This window comes from Manis pentadactyla, chromosome 5 (assembly GCF_030020395.1).
Source record: "Manis pentadactyla isolate mManPen7 chromosome 5, mManPen7.hap1, whole genome shotgun sequence".
NCBI classification, from domain to species: domain Eukaryota; kingdom Metazoa; phylum Chordata; class Mammalia; order Pholidota; family Manidae; genus Manis; species Manis pentadactyla.
The window spans coordinates 48,310,822-48,336,499 of NC_080023.1; positions in this window are offsets into that span (position 1 = coordinate 48,310,822).

Sequence of the window (25,678 nt, forward strand, 5' to 3'; positions counted from 1 at the left end):
GGATTAGCATCATCATGAGTTTATGTTTTTCAAAAATATTAATAGTAAAAGTATTTTTATAATGAAGCACTCAAAAACTAGAAAGCTAAAAATATCTAAAGGAAATTTATAAAATGATGCATTATTGTAAAAGGGATCTTCAAGACAAAATATATTGGGAGATCATCTATTATGTTAACAAGTATAAATTATTCTGGGTTCTAATGTCATTTATAATATAATCCCAGTTTCTTATTCAGCTTTCTTGCTTCTGTTTCCTCAGTAAACCTCCTTCTATTGTCCATTTCTTTCAGTCCCATTGCCATCACAGGGTTGGCATGCTGGGGTAAACTGAATAATGGCCCCCAAATCCTGGGGATTAGATTTTTAACTTCCAAAATCTCTAAATGTTACCTTTATGGAAAGATCTTTAAAAATATAATTAAGGATCTTGAGATGGAGAGGTTATGTTGGATTATTTGGGTGGGCCCTAACTGCAATCACGAGGGCAGAGAGAGACTGAACATGAACAGAAGAGAAATCAGTGTGACCATGGAGGCGGAAACTGTAGTGATCTGGCCACACAACCAAGGATGCCAGCAGCCCTGGATGGTACCAGAGGCAAGAAATGGGTGGTCTTTTAGGGCCCCTGAGGGAGGGCAGCCCTGCTGACACCTTTTGGCCCAGGTACACATGTTGGACTTCAGATGAAAAGAACTATGAGAGAATAAATTTCTGTTGGTGTAAGCCATCTGGATGGTGGTGATTTGTTAGAGCAGCCACAGGAAATGAATATACATGCTTACTACTATTCCTTTATTGCCTTATTTAGGAGTCCATCCCAATTCTCCTTGACCTAGTCAAATTATGTCTGTTCTGCAAGTATCATTCATCCTGGTTTTCATATATACCATAAACTTTCTCCTGCTGCACCAGCCCTCACTGATTTCCTCATCCCGAAAAACTTTTCTAATGACACAAATTAGCCCTTAGTTCAGTCTTGTAATTGATTGTTTAATTGATTTTTTTCACCAATTTCTTTCTCAAATTTTATTGCACTTGCCTTCATCTTATAATAATTGATTATTTCTACAGAGCTCATGGTTCCTACAATGTTGATCACATATAAACTATTCAATATACTACATCCCAATGCCAATATACTATATCCTGAAGACTTTATACCTTTGTATTATTCTTTTAATATTCTCTTCTGTCCATGCATATTTTTCTCTTCATCACTGTGAATCTCTTTGTGTTATCCTTCTAATCTTCTATTTAAATGGCAAGGTTCATTTTCTTTTTTGATGAAAAATCATTTTTGTGGGTTTGGAATGCCAGGTTTGAATCCAAATTCTCAATTATGTTATCAAGTATAAATTACTCTGGGTTTTTATCCCTTTAGTTTTCTATTTATATGGCAAACTTTGTTTTCTTTTTTGATGAAAAATCATTTTTGTGGGTTTTGAATACCAGGTTTGAATCCAAATTCTCAACACTGACAAACTGTTCAATGATGAAAAGGTCATGCATAGTCAGGAGAATACACATTTGGACGGGTATCCACTCTTTTTTGATTGCCAACATATAGCTGGCATTTAGGAGATGGAAGCTGTGGCCATATAATAATAATACTTGTAAGTGAACCATAGGCTTTATTCCCAGTTAGCTCTTTTATGTACAAAGACATGGCTAGAGACAAAAGAACAGGTTTGAGCATGGCTCCCTACACATGTTCTCACTGGTGAAACCATGAGGACTGTAACCCTGACTACTTTGGAGCCTCAGTTTCTAAGACAAAGAGACTGAAGGAAATTAAATGTGGTTGTTTGTGAAGTGTAACAATTACACACAAAGGAAGCTCATCCTGTTCTAAGGGGAACAAAACTACTCATTAATCAGATCTTTGATAGAAGAACAGAGCCTTTTGAATAATTTAACAGTCCCAATTGGCCAACTGTTCAAAGAGAAAAAGAAATTGACTTGACTGAATGACATCATTTTGACAAGAGACAGAAATTTGTTCTCTGGATATTATATAGCATACTTACTTGGCAGATTTTCTCTTTATCTGATAGTGAGTTTGGTATCATACAAATATAATAAACCATGAATATATGTGTGCACACAATCGACTTACCCACACATGACACACACTTATAACGTGAAGCTTGTAAAGAAATGATCAGTGACCAACTTCATGAAACTTAATCATTGCTTGATAGGTAGGGAATAAGGGTTTACCTCTCTTTTCCTTAATAATCCCCATTGTTCAATCTTGATTGAAAAGTACTTAAAAGCATAAGTAAAAACAAACGAAGAGAAGGCCAAAGCCAAATCCTGTAGAGGCTTCAGGGAAACAATGGGACAAAGGGGTGTGTTGCTTAGCAGGGGTCCTTTGTGGAGGATACAAATAAAAATCTTGAGAGGAAGTCGCACTTCTTCAGATTTTGCATTTAACCTAGAGAAAATGGTTTGCATGACAGCGTCATGGTAAAGCAAAGAAGTCAAAGATTTAGAAAGAATTATTTTCAAATACTACAGGCACAAATGATACACATGCTGCAAAATTAATGTCTCTCTCCACAGAAGTTATTTTGATAGCTCCCAACCAAAGGCCCACCACCCTGTTTTTGTCAGGTGTTTAGAATTTCTCACCTGGTCTTTTCCATTTCTGAATTGTTTGCAATTTTCTGCTGCAATAGCTATATCCACAATGTTAAAAAGTAAAATACATTTACTGAAAATTTTATATATAAGTGTATACTAGAATTATTGATTTAAATTCATTACACAGCGACCAGAAAAGATAATTTAGCACAGTATGTTGTTCTTACTTCAGAAATAATTTTCCTCCAATTAGCCTCTCTATCTTTTCCTTCTATTTGTTTTCATTGTTGCTGCATGCATATAAACTTCTTATTTGGTTCATTGTTGCTGCATGCATATAAACTTCTTATTTGGTTCAGAAATTTGGTAGTTCTGGTTGTCAATAGCTGACCCACCCCTTCCACTTTTGTAAGTGAGCCTCAGACATAAACCAGTTCATATCATCAACTTTACTTCATTGAACACACTGGTGAGTCTCACAACCCTGGGTCCTTTCTTTCAGGAATATATTGCTTTTGCTAAGCAATATATATGTTATCTCCTATTTCAGACCCCTTGCCTCTGCACATCAACACCCAGAGTTCATCTTATCAGAGAAGTCAACAAGGAAGTGGAAAATGTAGTTTAAATAGTAGGAAAACACAATTTTCATTTTTAAATGAAATGCATGAGGTTGGCCTGGCTGGGCATAAAAATTTAAAATACCTCTCTTTACTCATGCTAGATATCCCCAAGTCAGATATCCCCAAGGCAGATATCCCCAAGTCAGATAACTTGGCTTTCGTGGATTTCCTAAATTGGAAGAGAATTCTTTCTGGGGTCTTAGACGAAGCATAGGAATTATGATAATGACTTTAACCTTTCAAGACTAAGTCACCATTTTATTTCTGAAGATTTTCACGTGGTAGAAGCACCAAAGCAGAGAGGTTTCCAAGCTGTCATTTTTGTCTGTTTGCTTTAGTGAAGACAGGGTGCAATTGCAAAGCTGCCCTTCTTGCGGCAATTGATCACTTTTCCAACTTTATGTATAAACAGAAAATGAGAGTATAAGACCGAGATATTCAAGTACTTGGCCTCATTGTTTACTGGGACACGGGGTTTTTCACAAGCGTCTTCCTCTGTGAAGCTGTGCCATCTGCTTTAGAGTACAGTATTTATAATTTATAGACTAAATGTTCCTTGTTTACCCACCATAAGTAAAATATTAATGGGTTACTGTTTTGTTTTTACTCCCTCCACAACTCCTCAGCCACACCAGGGGGGAGAAAGAGGAAGGCGGATCAGCAACTCCCAGTGACGGTCAGTTTCTCCTTAAATCCCTCAAGGGCAGACGGAGAAGAGTTTTTAAGGCACAGTGTTTCATCCTAAATTTCCTTATCAAATATTCCTTCCTGAGAATCAGTTTGCAGCTGCTCATCTCTCTGGATAATCTTCTCAATCTTCTACCCCACCTCCCAGGGGACCTCTGTAAACCTCAGGCCATATTTTGGATTCCAGTAAGCTTTTTCCTCTCCTTTTATTTGCAGTTATTTATCTGTGGCCAGAATATTTCCACTTTATGAATTCTGATCTGCTACCTAATTTTGTCTTTAATGATGCAAAGAGTTTTGTTCTAATAACTTCTACATCATCCAGGTATCATTAGAATATATTACTCCCATTAAAAGAGGTGCTATTTTGTTATTGGTGGTAGTGTTTATCATTGTCAATAACAGTTGGTGAGAGGGAAGGGAAATATAATAGAAGCAAAACATAATTAATGTTTCTTTTAGTGTGGCCTCAGGAAAAATAAAATGAGTCAAGTTTCCACTGAGGGTTTTGAGTTTCATTCTTTCCCTTAGATATAAAGAACCTGAGATATGTGATATAAAAGGTAACATAGATAAGGTTATATAATGTGTGTATTGTGGAGGAACCTGGGAAAACAGCTCTAGTGAATGTTGAGGGTTCCTGTTTAACTAAATATTGCTAAGTATTTTTTATAAAAGTAATTTGAAGCTTTTTCTATTAAAGTTTTTAAAATATTTCAGTATTTCCAAAGTTGAAAGTAAATTAAGATTGAGACAGTTAAATCTGTGAAATAAATTCACCCAATAAGAAAATAAGTGTGAAGTAAATAATAATAATAAGTCCTCCCTAAGATAATGTACCATGAAGCTATTGGGTGGTCTAATTTTAGAGAATTATTAAATTCTAATCATATATATATACACTCATTATAATATAGAGAGTTAAGTATATATTTTAATGCTCTTTTTAAGTTGATAATTCAGTTTTACTCATTCACTATTCATGTTTATGAAAATATTTTAAAATTATTTTTCATCTTCCTATAAGAAAAGCATTGGTCACACACAGCTCACTTCCAAGCTGGACTGAATGGATATTAATTTGGATATAATATGTTTCATTTTTATGGAATCTCTTATCATTGGATAAAACTGTTGAATGACTCCACAAATTAAATTTAATGTTTCTACTACTGTATGGCTACACAATATACTATCTATAAATTATTTAAGTATCACCATGCCATGTGTGCAGACACACATACACACAGCCAAGCACATTTTCAATGCCTCAGTAGTAACATGAAGTAAGTTACTAACTGAATTTAAAAGCATTTACTTAAAAAAAAATTCCAAATAGGGCATCTATTAATTCAACATGTATTTAAAGTAGTGCTCTTAAAAGCTTTTTCCTCAGCATTAAAATATAGGTAAAAATCCAAAGAAAAAAAAACATGGAGTTAAGGAAACTCCAAAGCTTTAGACATTTCTTTTTAAAAGCCCCAAAATGGGATTTGAAGAAAGACTTAGGAATATTGCTGGAATTTTAACTTGTGAAGACTGATGGGGAAATCTGGACATGAAAACTCAAGCCTTAATATCTATATATAGCTAATATGTAAAATTATGCAATCAAATCTTCAAAAGAGATGTAGGTTTTTGTTTCTATTATTGAATACTGCAACTCCTTTATAATTTTTAGTTTATCATTTTGTATTGTTTGCATATGCTTTTAGCATCTATTTGCCTCAGAACACTGCTGATGACAGTATACAAGATGGAATATAGTTTACCATGTAGTTTAAAATGATCTCTTAAGTAAAATTGTCTTTTTGCTAGTCACCTTTCTATTAACCTATTAATTTAAGAATCCCCATCAGTACTGAAAATTCATCTTAGCTTTTCAGAATTTCCTACAGTCTTTAAGACCAACGAAGATACTTGAAATAACACTATTGTTCATATGGTACTATTATATAATCCCTATATTTTCATATTCAGTTAAAAGTTAATGAAGAACTGAGGATTAAAGATAGAGGTATGAGAGGTGAGACACTGGCTTCCTCCTAAAACTGCATACAATTTGAAAATATAGTTGGTGCAACTAATCCTGAGAGAGCAACAAGGAAGAGGACTGCGCCAGACTGCATACACCTGGAGAAAAGAGCAACCTCACGGAACAGGGCACCAATACCACTCCCCTGCATGGATCTCTGGCAACTTGCTGCACTGATGGACAGTGACTGCATTGGGGTATGGGTGGGGACTTGATAATATGGGTAAATGTAGTAACCACATTGCTTTTTCATGTGAAACCTTCGTAAGAGTGTATATCTATCAATCATACTTTAATAAAAAATTAAAAAATAAAGTTAATGTAGGACTAATATGTCCTATATTTCTGCAACTTAATTATACTAGTGAATTTGGAAAGTGTGTTTAATTATTTTCTCCATAAAATAGAAAAAAATCCTAGATCCAGATGTGTTCACAGCTGAATTCTACCAAACATTTAAAGAAGAGCTAAGACCCATATGTCTTAAAGTATTCCAAAAAGTAGAAGAGGAGGGAATACTTCCAAACTCATTCTATGATGCCAGTATCACTCTATAACAGAAACCAAAGACATTACAAAAAGAAAATTTTAGACCAATATCCTTGATTAACATAGAAGCAAAAATCCTCAACAAAATATTAGCAAAACGAATTCAAAAATACATGAAAACATCATCCATCATGATTGGGTTTATTTCAGGAATGCAAGGATGGTACAATATTCATAAATCAATCAATATCACATACCATATTACCAAAAAGAAGGATAAAAATCACATGATCTTCTCAATAGATGCTGAGAAAGCATTTGACAAAATTCAGCATACATTCATGGTAAAAACTCTTAACAAAGTGGGTATACAGGGTATGTACCTCAAATAAAGACCATATATGACAAACCCACAGCTAACATCATACTCAATGGTGAAAAGATGAACAAATTTCCTTTAAGATCAGGAACAAGTCAAGGATATTCACTCTCACCACTTTTATTCAATATAGTACTGGAGGTCCTAGCCACTGCAATCAGACAAGATAAAGAGATAAAAGGCATCCAAATTGGAATAGAAGAAGTTAAACTGTTACTATATGCAGATGACATGATAATATATATATATATATAAAACCTTAAATAAGCTACCATAAAGCTATTAGAATAACTGGATTCAGCAAAGTTGCAGGATACAAAATTAATACACAGAAATCTGTCATGTTCCTATATACTAACAACAAACTAGCAGAAAGAGGAATCAGGAAAACAACTCCATTTACAATTGAATCAAAAAGAATAAAACACCTAGGAATAAACCAAGGATGTGAAAAACCTATACTCTGAAAATTATGACAATCTTGAGAGAAATTAAGGAACACCAATAAATGGAAATCTGTACTATGTTCATGGACAGGAAGAATTAATATTGTCAAAGTAGCTATCCTGCCCAAGGCAATTTATAGATTCAATGCAATCCCCATCAAAATACCAACAGCATTTTTCAATGAGCTAGAGCAAATAATCCAAAAATTCATATGGTACCACAAAAGATGCTGAATAGCTAAATAAATCCTGAGAAAGAAGAACAAAACTGAGGGTATTATGCTCCCTGACTTTAAGCTATACTACAAAGCTACAGTAATCAATACAGTATGCTACTGGCAAAAGAACAGATCCATAGATGAATGGAATAGAATAGAGAACCTAGACATAAAACAATACATATATAGTCAATTAATATACAATAAAGAAGCCATGAAGATACAATGGGAAAAAGACCACCTCTTCAATAACTGCTGCTGGGAAAACTGGACAGCTACATGCAAGAGAATGAAATTGGATTACTATTTAACTTCATAAACAAAAGCCAACTTGAAATGGATCAAAGACCTGAATGTAAGACATGAATTATAAACTCTTAGAAGAAAACATAAACAATTTTTATACATTTTTATACAACAATCTCTTGAACATAAACATGAGCAATTTTTTTAGACATATCTCCTCAGGCAAGGGAAACAAAATAAAAAATGAACAAGTGGGACTATATCATACTAAAAGCTTTCATACAGCAAAGGACACCAACAGAACAAAAAGGTGATTTACAATATGGGAGAATATATTCATAAATAATTTATCTGATAAGTGGTTAACATCCAAAATCTATAAAGAACTCATATAACTCAATACCAAAAAACCAAATAACCCAATTAAAAAAAAGACAGAGTACCTGAACAGACTTTTCCCCAAAGAAGAAATATGGACAGCCAACAGGCACATGAAAAGATGCTCTACATCACTGATCATCAGGGAAATGCAAATAAAATCAAAACCACAATGAGCTATCACTTCACACCACTTAGAATGGCCACTATCCAAAAGACAAGAAGTAACAAGTGTTGGTGAGGATGTGGAGAAAAAGGAACCTTCCTACACTGTTGGTGGGAATGTAAATTGATGCAGCCACTGTGGAAAGCATTATGGAGGTAACTAAGTAAACTAAAATTGGAAACACCATATAACCCAGTAATTCCACCTTTAGAAATTTACCCAAAAATGCCCAAATACCTGATTTGAAAAGATATATCACCCATTTGCTTATTGCTGCATTATTTATAATAACCAAAATATGGAAGTAACTAAATTATCCATCAATATATGAATGGATAAAGAGGAGGTGGTACATATATACAATGGAATATTATTCAGCCAATAAAAAAATAAAAAAGGAAATCTTGCCATTTGCAACAACATGGATGGACCTAGAGGGTAGTATGTGCAGTGAAATAAGCCAGTCAGAGAAAGACAAATACCATATGATTTCACTTATTTGCGGGATACAAGAATAAAACAAAGTGAACAAATAGCAGCAGACTCATAGACACTGAGAAGTGACTGATGGTTACCTGGGGGAGGGTTGGGGTAGGTGGATAGGGAAGGTCAGGGGAATAAAGGGGCACAAAAATTCTCAATCATAATATAAGCTGGTCACAGGGATGGTAGTAAAGCATCAAGAATATAGCCTATGATTCTGTATCATCTTTCAAGTTAACAGATAGTCGCTGCTTTAGTTGGGGTTTAGGATTTAAAAACATGAGTAACTGTTGAACCACCGTGTTGTATACTTGAAACCAATATAATATTGTATATCAATGACCCTTCAATAATAACACGAAAATAATCTTTCCTAAGTTTTTCTGGACACTTTCATTATCATTTTATCTTCTAAAACTGTGTGACATAATTAGAATTTTATCTTTCATATCTGTCTCACTGAGATGTATGGAGGAAACATCTATAATTAAAATAAATGATATGAAAATAATCATGTTTGTAAATGGAAACAGTTTAAGATGTTCAACATATTCTATTTTTATGACTATTAAATAGACTACCATAAGATTTTAAATCAATGTCATATATATGACAAAATACATCAATAAAATACATATTTTAAATAAATAATTTATAAATTCTGAAATATATATAGTCACTCTAATCAAGATAGGAAATGTAGAAAGTGTCGCAATCCAGTGCCTCAATCACCACTGTATTGTGTCCATGTGCTGTCAATTTATCACTCTCTTCCCCTGTAAACTGCCGACACAATTTCTATTACCTTAGCTTAATTTTGCTGTTCTACAACTTCCTGTGAGTAAAACCATAGTATGTTTAATTTTTGGATTCAGCAGAAGTTTCCTGGTTCAAGAAGCTAGATTCCTGTCCCCCTGTGAAAATTTACCCCTACTTTTACTGTCTTTCAGCAAATTTCAGGGGTGGAGAGAATTGTTAAATGAGGTATATTATTCTTCTGTCTGTGCATCATTTACACGTCTCTCTTGACTTTTTGCACTTCATTAATAGCTTGCTGGCCTTTTCTCCATTCAGCAAAGTCCCTGCCTAACAAGACCTGGCTTTCGCCTCCTGGAAGTAGGTGATTCTCATACCTCAAAATCTCCTCTCTCTAGTTCTTCATTACCTCTTCCAAGTACTATTCATTGTGAATGCCAAAGCTATTTATGATTTTTTCATTTCATCTAAATTTTTCTCTGTGCCAAGGCAGGAATGAAGGGCTTTCCTATCCTTTTACATATTAACTAGGATCAGAATTCAGTAACATTCACTAATTTATTGAATATTTGTAAAGATAATATTCATGTAGTATTCGTCTGTTAGTGAGCTATAATGGACAGTATATGTCAAAAATATGGAATTTAGCAATTAGTTCAACAATAAAAGTATTCCTGCCTTCATAGAGCTTATTTTTTTTAAGATGATATGAAAATAATCATTCTAGTTTAGGAATACAATGTGCTCTAAAACTCAAGCTCCTCTCCTCATGCTTCTAAACTTTTCTTTCCTAACAGTTAACTCAAATCCTTTCTCCCCATCCAAAGGAGAAAATTATGTGATTGCTCTTAACTATTCCATTTTAATCTGATACCTGCACCTGCTCATGATCTTTGCGTTATTGTTTGTTCACTTCCTTAGTTTTTATCTTTCCACTTTTCCCTGGGCCTTTCTTAAATGTTTGTAAACATTTTCCAACCTCTCTTATGTTAAATAAATAAAATTCATCTGGAACCTCTTCTCCCATTTATTTAATACCTTTATCTTACAACTTGTGGAGCCAAGGGATTTGAAAGAATGGTCTAGAGTCTATTTTTTCATCTCTTAATTATTACCTGTGTTTCTTCAGTCAGACTTCTGCTAACAGCACTGCTTCAACTACTCTGGTAAACATCACCAGCATTTGCATCATTTCCCACCCAAGTGAAACCTCTGAGCTTCATTTATTTAATCTTATAAAACTTGTAAAAAGTACCAGCTATTTACTTTTTGTAATTGTGTTCTCTCTCGGATTTCAGAAATCCATCCTTTTCTGTTCCTCCATTCTGATCTCTTTTTGGTTCCTCCTATATATATATTCTTCAGTTGAAAGACTTTTGTTAACTTTCCCTTACTAATTCTTCCTTCGATAGCATCCATCTTGAAATCTATCCTATGCTCATGAACAGGAATAATTAATACTGTCACCCTTTCATTTAAAATGCCATTTTTTTCCTAAACTCCCCTATCTTATTAGTTTTCAAACCCTACAATTCATGAAAAAATGTTATTTTAATTTCCTCTGTCCTTATAAATACTGAAATAGTCCATAGGCTAGAATTTAAGTTACAGAACTATGTGTGAGATAAAACAGGCAAGTGAAGGTACATGAAAAGACACTGTGAGGTAAACTGACCTCTTTTGATGCCATAAAGTAGTGCTGAATGAATTAACAAAAGGAATAAGGCAATAGAGGGAGAACAAAGAAAATTATAAAAGTTTATAATTCTAAATAAAGAATAAAGAAATGAGTACTTCCGGTGACATTTTGAAGTGGAAGCCAGTAAAAGGGGTAAACAATACTGAGGAGAACTTCAACTTTATAAGGCATGCATATTAGGAGAAAAGATAAACCAAGAGAACAGAGAATGAATGGAAGGTACATGAGTGTCTGTACAGGTGATATTCCAGGTTTTGTTAAAACATTTTCTTATTTGCTCCTCTTAAGAAGTCTGTAAATCATCTACTGATGACTCTATTTTTTTTTTTTGAGAGGGCATCTCTCATATTTATTGATCAAATGGTTGTTAACAGTTAACAACAATAAAATTCTGTACAGGGGACTCAATGCACAATCATTAATCCACCCCAAGCCTAATTCTCATCAGTCTCCGATCTTCTGAAGCACAACGAACAAGTTCTTACATGGTGAACAAATTCTTACATAGTGAATAAGTTCTTACATGGTGAACAGTACAAGGGCAGTCATCACAGAAACTTTCAGTTTTGATGATGACTCTATTTTATTGTAAAACAAAAACTGTGTTTGAGCTGACAAGTTACTTCCCAAAGACATACCACAACTAAGTGCCTAAATTGAAATCGAAGCAAGATTATTGTGTAAAGAGACCCAATGTTATTTTCTTTCCATATTAAAGTGTAAAAATGAAGATACTTGAAAAATTTGTTCAATATCTTTTTCATTAATTAGACATATGAGAAAACATAAATATAATGAATCCTGTTAATATCCCAGTAGAATTTTCCATGATAAATTACATTTTTTATATCAGTGATGAGCATTATATATTCATGCACATTCTGGACATATTTTCTTATGATTTGTAACATATATTCTGGGGAGCAATACTTCATAAATATTCTGCCTTATATATTATATTTATACACATTTAAAACATTAAGACTTTAAAATTAACCCAATTTTGCAATTGAGGATATCAAATCCTAGCTTTGTTGTTTCATTTTTATTTATCCCATCAGTAATAACCTGCCACTATTGCTTTGTGGTGGGAGGCAGGGCTTATAGATGTTTCAAATGTGTTTGAATATGATATCAATTGCATCTTTATGAAACATGTCTGTTCTTTAATACAAAATTTATGTAAGTATAAAAATTAAGACATTTAAATATTAATAACATCTCAAAAATCTACCACTTCTATACCAAACAGTTAGTCCCCATCATTTCCATTCTGCACTTTTATTACACCCTTGGTTAAAAAGGGAGGTGGAGTTAGGTATGTGCGGTTGTGTGCTGTTATTGCCAGTGGTATGTTACCTCATGCATTCCACTATTTTTCAAAAATAATACAATCATTTGATTACTTTACTATGTCTCTCTTGATTCAAGTAAGTATCCATTTTGGCAAATATATAATTAGATATTCTTCCATCAAACGGTAAGCCATTCCACCAATTCAATTCTTAACAACCTACTATGTGATGATCACTGAGACAGGAAGCTTCAATTGCTACTGTTAAAATTTTTACTGGGAAATACAGATTAAAAAAAAATATTATAATCATTTTAATAATTACTTATATGTGTGTACTGTCAAGGAGCATGTAGTACAGGATGTATACAGCTAAACCCAGGAACACTAACGTAGCCTTGGGAATCATGAGTCGATATAAAAAATGTCTCTTAAGGAAATGATTTTTAAGACCACACATGAATGATAAGTTTAAAAGGTACAGAGAAGGAAGACAAGTATTTGCGATAGGGACACTCAGAGGAGAGAGAAAGCACTGTGGGCTTTAAATTCCGAGGTAGCAAAGCATGATGAGTTGTAGTGTTGTTAGAAGTCCGAAATGGCTTGAGGAATGAATAAACATGAAGACTCAAACTAGATGTGTTTGGCAAGATAAGAAGAGCCCAGAAAATGCTCGAATTCCTAGAACCTATTACATAGTTTCACTTATATAAACACTGTATGTACATTGAACATTAACCTGAGGAATGACTTGAAGAGGCTTAAATTTTAAGAAGTTCACATTGGATCGGGTGGCAGGAGTGAGTGGATTTCTGAACACCAATTACAATACTGCTTCTATAGCCTGGTCAAAAGTGATACGGTGGTAATGAACTTTCTCAGAGATTCTCTAGCTGAAAATGTTCAATTTTTGTTCATCTCAAATTGAAGTAATATTCCAAGAGCTAGTACACAGCTAAATAAGTTTACTAGATTCCTCGGCAGCTGGGTATGTCTGTGTGACTGTGTTCCAGCCAATGAAATACCTGAAAGCGATTGGCACCTATTCCAGCCTTGGCTCATAAAACTATCTCACCTGTACCCCTCTGCGCTTCTCCGCAAGATATGTAGGAAACAAACTGTTGAATATAGCAGAGCTTACAGCAAGCTGGATCACTGCCAATATTCACCTGTCCAAAATGAAAGCAAAACTGTTTAGATAGTTGGTCATGTGTCACCCAATTTTTTCTCTCAGTTAATAATTATATTATCTGAGCTGTTCTCTACTAGTTATAGTAACACAGCAGTTCATCACACTGTTTACAAATATTGTTCACAATATGCCGTTACATCATTTTTCAAAAGTCAGTTTTACTGGGATAAAATATACTATTTTAGTTTCCTAGGACTGCTGTAACAAATGGCTGCAAACTAGGTGTTTTGCTGAAATTTATTTTCTCATAGTTCTAGAGGCTAGAATTTGAAAGCAAGATGTCAGCAAGGTGGGCTGCTTCTGAAAGTCCTGAGGATAAATTTGTTCCATGCTTCTCTTCTAGCTTCTGATAATTGCTGTAACCTTTGGCATTTCTTGGATTATGACTGCATCACTGCAATCTCTGCCTCTCTTATCACATGACATTCTCTCTGAGTGTATCTGTGTCCTGTGCCTTCACACAGCCTTCTAAGGATATCAGTTACTGAATTTAGTGTGTATTCTAATCTAGTATGATCTCATCTTGATTATATCTGCAAGCAAAGATCCTATTACTTATCGTAATGCCACATTCCCAGTACTGGGGTTTGGAAATTCAACATCTCTTTTTGAGGAACACAATTCAACTGACAACATGCACATACACCAAAATTCACCAAAGATGAAAATATGAATCTTTGAGTTTTAGTAAAGAAAACATAGTACATAAACACTGCCATACTCATGATCTGGTATACATTCATTAGCCCAACAGCTTTCTCCTGAAACTTTGCAATTAATATACCACCAAAATCCAGCACCTGGAAATCACTGTAGTTTTCTCTCACTATAGTTTTGATTATTCTAGTATGTCAGATTAATAAATCATGTATTATAAAATATTTTGTGTCTGGCTTACGTCACTTACCACAATGCTTTTAAGATTTATCTGTGTTGTGGTGTGTATCTGAAATACCAGCTTTTTTGTCACTAAGTAGGTTTCTGTTGTATGCATCTGCCACGATTTGTTTATCCTTTCTCCTGTGGATGGAAATTCTGCAGCTCCTACATCACCCCCATCCAGGGACTTAGTGGGCAAGGGAAACTAACAATAATATGAAGCTCATGCTACTTGCTGTAACAATAATGTTCTTTTTCTCTGTGCCCAAAGTCTCATATCTTCTATCAGTAAATGTGAAGCCATGACAGGCTAACTTAAAAGCTTGTGAGTAGGGTAAAGATCTTTCTTTATAATTTTCTGTGGTGATGCCTATTTTAGTGGCTAATTATCTCAAACTGGTATGCAATAGGGTTTTATTTTTGACCCTATTACTTTTCTTATCCTATTTGTTTTGTACAATTGAGCTAATTATATAAAGTATTTCAATAGCTATCTTTATATGAGTACCTTTTAAATATGTACATGCAATTCAGATAGCCTACTTTAACTCTAAATCTGTATATTTTATCACTGCACATCCTATCATACATGTGCACTTCCCCTCCTGATTATCAAACAGTCATATCAAATGAACTATGTCTACAACTAAATTTATTAAATATTCTACATAGCATGCTTCTGATCCTAAATATATCACTAAACACCACTTCCTTCACCCAGTCACTTCAAGGATTTCCCACTATCGAACTCACTCCTAGTTATTAAATCCTCCAGCTTTCATATCAGCAATTCCTCTTCAATTTGATGCTATTTTCAGTCCCTTTTATTATTGAAATGATTTTATATCTAATTCTGGCAGAAAGAATATGGAAGTGGAGGGAGAATTTAGATATTTTGATAATGAATTGGTATGCTTTTATTATTACTGAAGTAGAGAGGCAGGGAGGGGAAGAAAGAGGAGAGAAAGAAAGAGAAAAAATATGAGAAAGAAAGAGAGAAAGAGAGGAGAGAAGGAGAGAAAGAGACAAAGAGACAAGGAAAGAAAGAGACAAAGAAAGAAAGAAAGAGAAAGAAAGAAAGAAAGAGAGAAGAGACAAAGAGACAAAGAAAGAGACAAAGAGAGATGGGGGAGGGGCAATGAGAGAGAAAGAGACAGAGAGCCGGAACATGACTGTGCATGTGTTTGTTACGATATAGATCATTAGATTAGAAGAGAAAATAAATTGAGAGAAGAATGAATTTAACATATAAGGAAAACCTATTTCAGCTTCTTTTACAAAAATTGTTTCATTTACTTCTCATAATAAAGCCATAAAGTAATTATTAATATTACTCCATTATTGGAAATTAATTTCTCAGCAGTCAAGTTACTTGACTTACCTGCATATTTGGGGAGATTAGGTATAGGATTAAGCCATTTGAAAAAAATTGGGCCAAACTAGTAAGAATTTATCTTTCAACAATAGCTTTTTACATTTTTCATTATGAAATGTAACACAGAGGAAATGCACAAAACAAAAAATGTACAGCTCAATGATTTCTCAAAAAGTGACTGAATTGACATAACCAGAACTCAGATAAACGTGTGGAAAATTGTTAGTTTCCCCAGAGACACTTCATTCTCACTTTCAACTTCATATCCTTCCTCTCAGAAATAAACATCATCCTAAATTTATGGCAATAACTTCCTTTCCCACCTACATAAATCCACTAAAAACTATAGCCTAATTTGGCCTGCATTGTGAAGCTAATGTAAATGTAATCATCAAGCATGTGTAAATTAAATATGTGTAAACTATTATTGCTCATATTCCTTTGTTTTCATTGCTGCATAGTGCTCCACTGTATCCATTAGATAGAGCAATCTATCAAATGTACTTTTGGTAGATTTTTGGGTTGTTTTCAATTTCTCACTTATTTTAGTGTTCCATGAATATTCAGCTATAACAATCTTAGAGCATACAGATGAATGTTATTTGGGTGTATACTTAGAAGTGAACTTGCTATTTCATAGAGTATCTACATGTTCAACTTTAAAAGATAATGCCAAATATATTTTAAAAAGAAATTTTAACAATTTATATTCCTTCAAGTAGTATATGAGAGTTCCTGCTGCTTCATATTTTTCTCATCACTTTGTGAGAGTTTTTCTTTTCTTTCTTCTTTTTTAACATTGGCCATTCAGTTGAGTACACACTGGCATGTCTGTGATTATTTAAGAATTGAAAACTTTTCCATGTGTGAAAGCTATTTAAAATTGTATAGCTATGCAGTGACCCTTTATGTCGCCCAACATTTTAAAAATTGGGTTTCTGATATTTTTGTAGCTTTAAAATAACTTTACATAAGCTAGATATATGACTTTTATAGGTTACACAGGTTGAAAATACTCTCTGATTGAGCATATTTCATTGTCACTCTCAATTATGTATATTAATGAAAAATAATCCTCAATTTCATGAAGTGAATTTACTAATATTTTTAAATGATTTGTGATTTTATTTAGTATCCTTTTTATATATCCCTGGATTTGCATTGCTAATATATTGTTTAGGATATTTGCATGCATGTTCATCAGTGATACTGATGTATAATTTTCTTATTTCCTTTCAGGTTTTGGTATCAAAGTTATATGACCCTCATTAAAGGAGTTATGAGATGTTCCAACCTTTCTACTCCCTTAGAGATTTTTGTAAGATTAGCAGAATTTATCACTTAAGTGTGTGTTATAATTCATTAATGAAACTTTTTAGACCTAGAAGCTAATTTGTGGAAATTTTTTAAAAATAAGAGTCAGAGTCTGAAATTGATAAATGACTATTCAGATTCTTTTTTTATAATTTTTGTTCTGGCATTTTCCTAGAAATTTTTCCATTTCACCAAAATTTTCAAATATATGGCCATGGAGTTCTTCATAATTATTGTGTGTGTGTGTTGCTCTGCTTCTGGCTCTTCCATTTTCGTACTCCCTTAAGCCTATTCTGCAACCTCATATAACTACTTTCCACAGTTGCTAGTTTGAACTACCTTTATATTTTTCAGATTTGACCTTTCACATTCCTACACCTTTAACCCTCTTTGTAACTTCCAATGAAACTTAGTCTCTCTGGTCTGAACTCCTGCAGGACTTTAACTTTTTTGACTTTATCTTTGCCACCTTCAAATCCATCTACCCACATTGCCACTAGGGTGATAAAAGAAAAAACACACACATGATTGTTTTTTTTAAAAGACCAACATTTCTCAAAATTGAGTAAATATTTCACTGAAATATATTCTTTTCATTGTATTTTTACCTATTTAATTCATATGCCTACTTTGGTTCAGTAGAAGTTCAATAATCTTAGCCAGAAAGCATTTGCTGACAACTATTCACCTTCTGGGTTAAATTAGGCTTTTCATGGCTCTAGGTACTTATATGTATCTATACTATATCATAGTTTGACTATAATTCAGTATAAGTTTCTGTTAGAATGCACTATCCATAACTGAATAACTATCTGCTTAGTTCTTTGGGTTATTTATCTTTATATCCTCAATTTCAAGCTCAGTAACTCACATCCCTGAAACTCTCAAGAAATACTTGTTGATATAACGATCTGAATAGATGACTGTATAAAATAAATAATTTTTATCTAAGTCATTCTGATAGTTAATATAGAAGCTCATGGCAGAAGAGGGAATTTTGCTTATTACTGGACATACAAAAAGAATGACAAAGAAAATATTCCTGCTTTACTTTGCTGTTACTGCCCACTTTGTAACAGTCACTATTATCAGGCAAGAGTTTAAAAGCTAGTGAGCATGCCATATCTTTAAAAGGTTTCTAAGAAGTAAAGGCAGAATAGTAAGTGTTTTTGAAAATTTTAAGGTTTTTAGATATGTAAAGTTAAGTTTTGGAATGTCTGTATTAATCTTGCTAGTTACTGAAATATACCATATCCTGACATTTCTGTTACAAGCAGTTAAATAGAGGAGCAATTTTGGATATATAGTTCTTCTGGAGAGATAAATTTTCATAACACATTGTGGCTATAGCTATGCATTGAAAAAGCCAACTAAGAATTATACCTGATTTTTGTATTTAATTATTTTTTGTTATTCTACTTATTTATATATATAGTCTTTATTTTGTCATAAAAACCACCTTAATACAGAGTACTTATGAATGATCCTCAAAGAAACTCAGGGGTTTAAATGCTTAATAATTGGTTTCTTATTTGCAAATTCTCCCTGTACTTCCTTTTTTTACCTCTGCTTCTTGAATACTATGTCATTTATAAAGTCCAACATGAATTTTGCCTCCCTGCATGATATCCTCCACCCTAAGAAAGCACATATCTCTTCATTTCATCCTTCAGCTTGAAAAAAACTCAGTGCCTCTCCATCACCTTCTAATTAAAATGCAAACTTCTGGACATAATGCACAAACTCGTTTATATCTCAGCCTTTTAGAAACCCTTTCAGCCTATTCTTTTTCTGCTTCTCTCCTCTGATCAATATTGGAAAAGACAAATCCCCAAAACCCTCATGGTTTCTTGCCTTCACGCCTTTGCACCTGCCTTTGTCTCGGCTTTGAAGGTTTCCTTTTCCATTTTCTATCTCCAACATATCTTTGAAGGGTTAAAGTCCTGGTGAGATGGGTACTCTTCTACCCCACCGATTTGCATCAAAGGTTATTCCTCTGATTTCCTGTAGCACCGCTGAATGCTGCTGTGCGCACCTAAGTGATATCACAATGATCAGTATTTCCTCCAAAATCGTACTCAACTCTGAACCCGTAGAAACAAGCACAGTACCAGGAAACTCAATCATTTTGTTAAATGAATGAATGGCTCTACCAGTTTGGTGGACATACACTTAGGGCACTTACTGTTCTGTCAGGTAACTGCTTTACTGGTTCTTTCTCCTCTCAGTCTTGTCATTATACCACAGTTACCATCCTGTGGAAACATGTTTCATTTATGTGCTTGTTGTCCCTAGCAGATTTCTGCAGTTCACCCTCAGTGCTCCTTAGCATCTGCTAACTTCTCTTCAGCTCCTAGTTTAAATAATGTTCCATATGTATTCTTCAAGGTTTATTGATTCTGCTCTCTAGAGAGTGCCTTATACTTCAAGTGAAGAATTTGAAAATATGGGGATCATTAAAATAGATTCCTGTGTTTTGGCCGAAGTTCAGTTATGGTGCTGTAATTGTTTGCAGATTTCAAACTGGAAGCAACGTTATATAATACAAAAAACTGAAAGTAAGCATCTAAACAACATACTAACAAAGGAATTTTCTGGGTCTTGACTTTAATCAGTTTATTTGCCACAGAGAATAGAGTTTGAAGTCAAGGTTTAAAATTCAAATACATATTAATGATATTCATTATTGCAAAGCATAGAAGTTATAAATAAAGCTAAATTATAGGTAAAACAAATCCAGAATGTGACAAGAGACTTGGAATTTCACTGATATTGTGGTATAAATGTATTTACATTTTTCATAGGTGCTTCTGACTCTGTGAAATATACACAACTAAGTTTCAGAAAGTTCACATATTATTATACCTGAGAACCTTAATTAATGTAAATATGCCTTCCTTCACAATCTCCATCCCTAATTCAGAACTTTACCCTCAGGATGTAATCTTTTTTAAACAGTTGATCTGAAAATATCCACAATTGTCCCATAAACATCTCAAATTCAGCATGCCTGAGACTGAGTTTGAGTGTAAGCATTCGCTGTAAATCTTCTCCTCTATTTGAATTACCTTAATTATTGGAATCTCATCCACTGAGGACATTGCATATATATCACATCTTTGTGCTATATGCTGCACCCTCCTGTCATCAAATTGGACCAATTCTACAGAAAAACCTTAGTGTCTCTAGTATCTCTAATCTCACTATTAGGGACTTTGGTGATGCTCTCATTTTTACCTGAATAATTGAAATACCCTTCCACCTACCCTATTCTTCAGGTCACACTCTTAGAAACCACTTTTATTTTCTTTTATTTCCTTCACCTACATCCAATCTCTCAGCAAATTCTACAGGCTCTACTTCCAAAATGTATCCCTGGTTTGATCACATTTAATCATTGCTATTGAAAAACCAGTCTAAGTTATTATTTTCTCTATGTCACCATCTTTTCCATTAAGACTATAGAGTAGTTTCCTAATTGGTCACTGTTATCTTTATGCTTGTACAATCATTTTTGCACACAAGTCTGAAAAATTGTTCTAAAGGACAAATCCAATCATAATTTCTATTACTTGCAGTGTTAATCAAAATATCTCCACCACACACATTGAAAGATTTGATAAAATATGTGTAAATATTTAAAATATATATGTAGCTGAAACTTTAAGGAAGTTAACTAAATAAGGAAGCCAAAACATAATGATCAAACATAAAACTAGAGAAGTTAGCATTGATACTCAGCTGCCAAGGGAGCACTTGTCAATCCTTATAATCAAGAAGCTTATATTTAAAGGTCTGGGGGAAAGGAGGCCACATTTTGGGACTGTACAATATAGAGAGAACTGCAAATTTAGGTTAAATATAAAACCCTAAAATGACTCCATCTTTTGAGAGAAATTATAAAATAGAATAAAGCATTCTCCATTAAGAGAAATGATGAGGACCATCAATGTTTTATGTGGAAAAATGCTGTTGCTCATGAAAATCATCAGTGCAAAACTCACTGGTTTGGTATATAAATTCATGCTACAGTTTAACTAAGCAATTCAAGCTATGTAATTGCCAGAAATGCCTCCACTAGAGTGCATGTCAGAAGGAATGCAGAGTCCTGCTGAGGGGCACAGTCCCAAGGCTAGTCTGAAGATCATTCTATCAGCAAAACATTTTTTACTTAGTAAAATAGGTGTTTAAAATTTACTGATAAGTCTTCCCAATCTAACTTCTAGTAATTATTTAATGGAGTTTGAGGCATTCAAATTCAGGCACTAATATGAAATAGACTTTCTTGTTTTAAATCTGCCTTCAGTGTCAAGGAACAAAACTGCTATAGTTGTTGGACATCTGGTCCAGATTACTTGGATCCTGATGAAACTGAAGGCTCAGTTTTTTTTTTGTCTTCTCTAATTCCCTTAGTTTTGTTATGATTTTAGCTAATACAAATAATTGGATTTTGCAAACAAATTTTCCCAGTATAAGTTTTTTAAGAATTAGCATACTATCTCAATGTTGTCAGTGAGGGTTGTGTTATAATATATGGTACCCTAAGCATTCTACAAAGTTTGTTATGTGAAATACTCATTCAAGTCAAAGATTCTGAGATACATATGGGCATTGTAAGTGGGAAGGCATCCCACACTTATAGCTTCTGAAGTTACCCCAAATCTCACTTGTCTTAGAAACATCTCTGGGAAGGGCTGAACATAGTAAGATATTGAAGATAATCAATTTTTTTTTTTGAGAGGGCATCTCTCATATTTATTGATCAAATGGTTGTTAACAACAATAAAATTCTGTATAGGGGATGCAATGCACAATCATTAATCAACCCCAAGCCTAACTCTCAACAGTCTCCAATCTTCTGAAGCATAATGAACAAGTTCTTACATGGTGAACAGTGCAAGGGCAGTCATATCACAGAAACTTTCGGTTTTGATCACGCATCATGAACTATAAACAATCAAGTCAGATATGATTATTCATTTGATTTTTTTACTTGATTTATATGTGAATCCCACATTTCTCCCTTATTTTTCTTTTAAATAAAATGCTGAAGTGGTAGGTAGATGCAAGATAAGGATAGAAAGCATAATTTAGTGCTGTAAGAGGGCAAGTGTAGATGATCAGGTCTGTGCCTATAGACTAAGTATTAATCCAAGCTAGATAAGGGTAACAAAACTACATATGGGATGTGAACAGTTCCCAGGAATGTGTTGTTTTAATTTGTCTGATTTTTCTCAAACTATTCAAATTCAGTTAGACAATACCCATCGTATCATTGACAAGTTTTCACAAATGCCTAGGGTACCTAACTGGTTTTCTTGGTTTCACTGCATATGGCCGGTAATTGTAGGTCTGCTTTTGTTATGTATCTGTATTCCTATTCAGTTAATGTGTGTACGCAATCTAATTAGTAGTTTGTTAAAACCTATACATGCTTATGTTACTCTACAAGAAGTTATGTCAAAGAAATAATCAATCTTCCCAGGTTTTTTTCCGTCTGCTACTTCTATAGCTTTTCTTCTTCCTTCCTAATTACATCCCTTTAGTAGAATATTGAAAATTACTGAGTATCATAATTCTTCCAAGTGGTAAAGATACCTCAAGACAAATGCTGGGCATAGAAGTCATAGGGCATAAATCTTCAAAGAAGTAAAAAGCTAACCTTTTCCAAGAATATTGCTTCTCTCTCACTTACCAACTTTACATTTCCCTGTATGGCCCCGGAAGATGGCTGATTAGTCAGAGACAGGTAAGATTCCTCAAGAGAGGAACAATCTAAGACAGGCACAGTCACAGGGGGGTCATCAGGTGAGAAATTGGGGATCAACAGAGGTGAGGCTTAGAACCTCACCCCCTCTGTTTTGAGAAAAACCTTCTGCATCCATGGATGAGTCATTCCAGAAGATGATCATCAAAAAACTTCAACAAAGATCCTGGCGCTGTTGCAGTTGTAGCTGCATTCATTCTGCCGGTTCCTGGACTTGCCATTGGAATGAAGAAAGAGATATCTAAGCTGGCCTGTGCATACAGTAAAACAACAAATTTGACTGGTTCTATATTGTCAGAACTCAACCAAGAATTAGGAGAAGTGTGAGTTGCAGTGCTTCAAAATCGTGCTACTATAGACTATCTATTGTTAGAAGATAATCAATTTTATACTTCAATTTTTGGGAACTTTTAACTATTAAAGTCATGAAAGTTTGATTTTTGACTAATTAGTTTTCTCTTTAACCTAATAATTTGGTGTTTTTATTTCTTTGGTACTTTGAATTCGAAAATCTTGGATTTTAACCATTACTTAACTACATATGTATTATATATAGTTCAGTACAACTGAGTTTATTCTATATGTGACTTTGTCTAGGTCTGAGTTTTCACATACATGTATTATCTATAAGCATTAGTTCATTTATAAATATTTAACTATTTTTTTGTTTATCTTGCATTTAAAATTAAATAATATGGGCATGACTGTATGCTTGTCTCATTTTCTTCTGGGAGAAAATGTTGGCATTGGGTAAAATTGAATAATATAAGTTATGAAAATATTTTGTATTTCATGAAGTTTCTGTAATTGGTGGCATCTAACAATCTCCAAACATAGTAGAATGTAAGTGTTAAAAAAATCTATTGACTCCACCAAAATATTGTTAGAACTAATAAATGGATTCAGTAAATTTACAGGATAGAACATCAACATACAGAAATCTGTTGTTCTATATACTAATAATGAACTATCTAAAATAGAAATTAAGAAAATAATCTAATTTAACATTGCATCCAAAAGAATAAATTACTCAGAAATAAATTTAACCAAGGAGGTGAAAGACCTATACACTGAAAACTGTAAATCATTGATGAAATAAATTGAAGATGACACAAATAAATGGAAAGATTTTCCATGCTCATGGATAGGAATAATTAATATTATCAAAATGGTTATCCTGCCCAAAGAAATTTACAGATTCAGTGTAAACTCTCTCAAAATACCAATGTCATTTTTCATAGAAATAGAATAAACAATCCTAAAATTTGTATGGAACCACAAAAAACCCAGAATAATCAAAGCAATCATGAGAAAGAAAAATAAGTTGGAAGCAACAGTCCTTGAATGCATTACTATATTACAAAGTCATAGTGATTAACACAGTTTGGTAGTAGCATAAATATAGATGCACCTGTTAATGGAACAGAATAGAGAGCCCAGAAATATACCCATGCATACATAGTCAATTAATTTATGATGAAGGAGGCAAGAGTACACAATGGAGAAGGTACAATCTCTTAAATAAATTGTGCTGAGAAAACTGGACAGCCACAGCGTAGATCTTAAGAGTTCTCATTACAAGAAAAAAAATTCTGGAAATATGCATGGTGATGGATGTTAACTAAATTTATTGTGGTGATCATTTTTAATACATACAAATACTAAATCATTATGTTATACAACTAAAACTAATATAATGTATATCACTTATATCTCAATTTTAAAAAACAATCTATTTAGTTCATAATATTAGCAAGATATTTAATTCCTTACAAGCATTTTAGTGACATGTATGAATCATCTCCTTCTTTTACACACACATAAATACATATAAGCAAAAGAATTAATCTGGACTGCTATATTACCTGACGTAACAAAAATTAACTCAAAATGGATTAAAGACTTAAATGTAAGACCTGAAACCATAAAACTCTTAGAAGAAAACAAAAGTGGTAAGCAGAGGTTTTATAGGTCTTATAGATGAGTTTTTGGATTTGACACCAAAAGCACAGGGAAAAATATATATATAATAAAATAAACAAATGTGACTACATTAAACTAAAAAGCTTCTGCATAGCAAAGTAAACAATCAACAAAATGCAAAGGCAACCTACTGAACAGAAGAAAATAGTTGTAAATCTTATATCTGATAAGGGGTCAATATCCAAATATATAAAGAACTCATACAACTCAATAGAAAAAAATCAAACAAATTAAAAAATCCAATTAAATATGGACAGAGGATTTAAGTAGACATTTTTCTAAAGGAGACATACATAAGGCCAGTAGATGAAAAAATGCTCAACATCACTAAACATCAGGGAAATGCAAATCAAAATCCCAAGGAGATATCATCTCACACCTGATAGAATAGCTGTTAACAAAAACACAATAAGTAATAACTGTTGATGAGAATGTGGAGAAAAGGGAACTCTTGTGCACTGTTGGTGGGAATGTGTACAGAGGCAGCCACTACAGAAAACAGTATGGAGATTCTTCAAAAAATTGTAAGTAGAAGCATTATATGATTCACCATTTCAATTTCTGGTTGTTTATCTGAAGAATGAAAACAACTTGAAAAGATATCTGCACCTTGTGCTTTTTGCAACTTATTTACAACATCTGAGATATGGAAACAACCTAAATCTCAGTGCCCATTGACA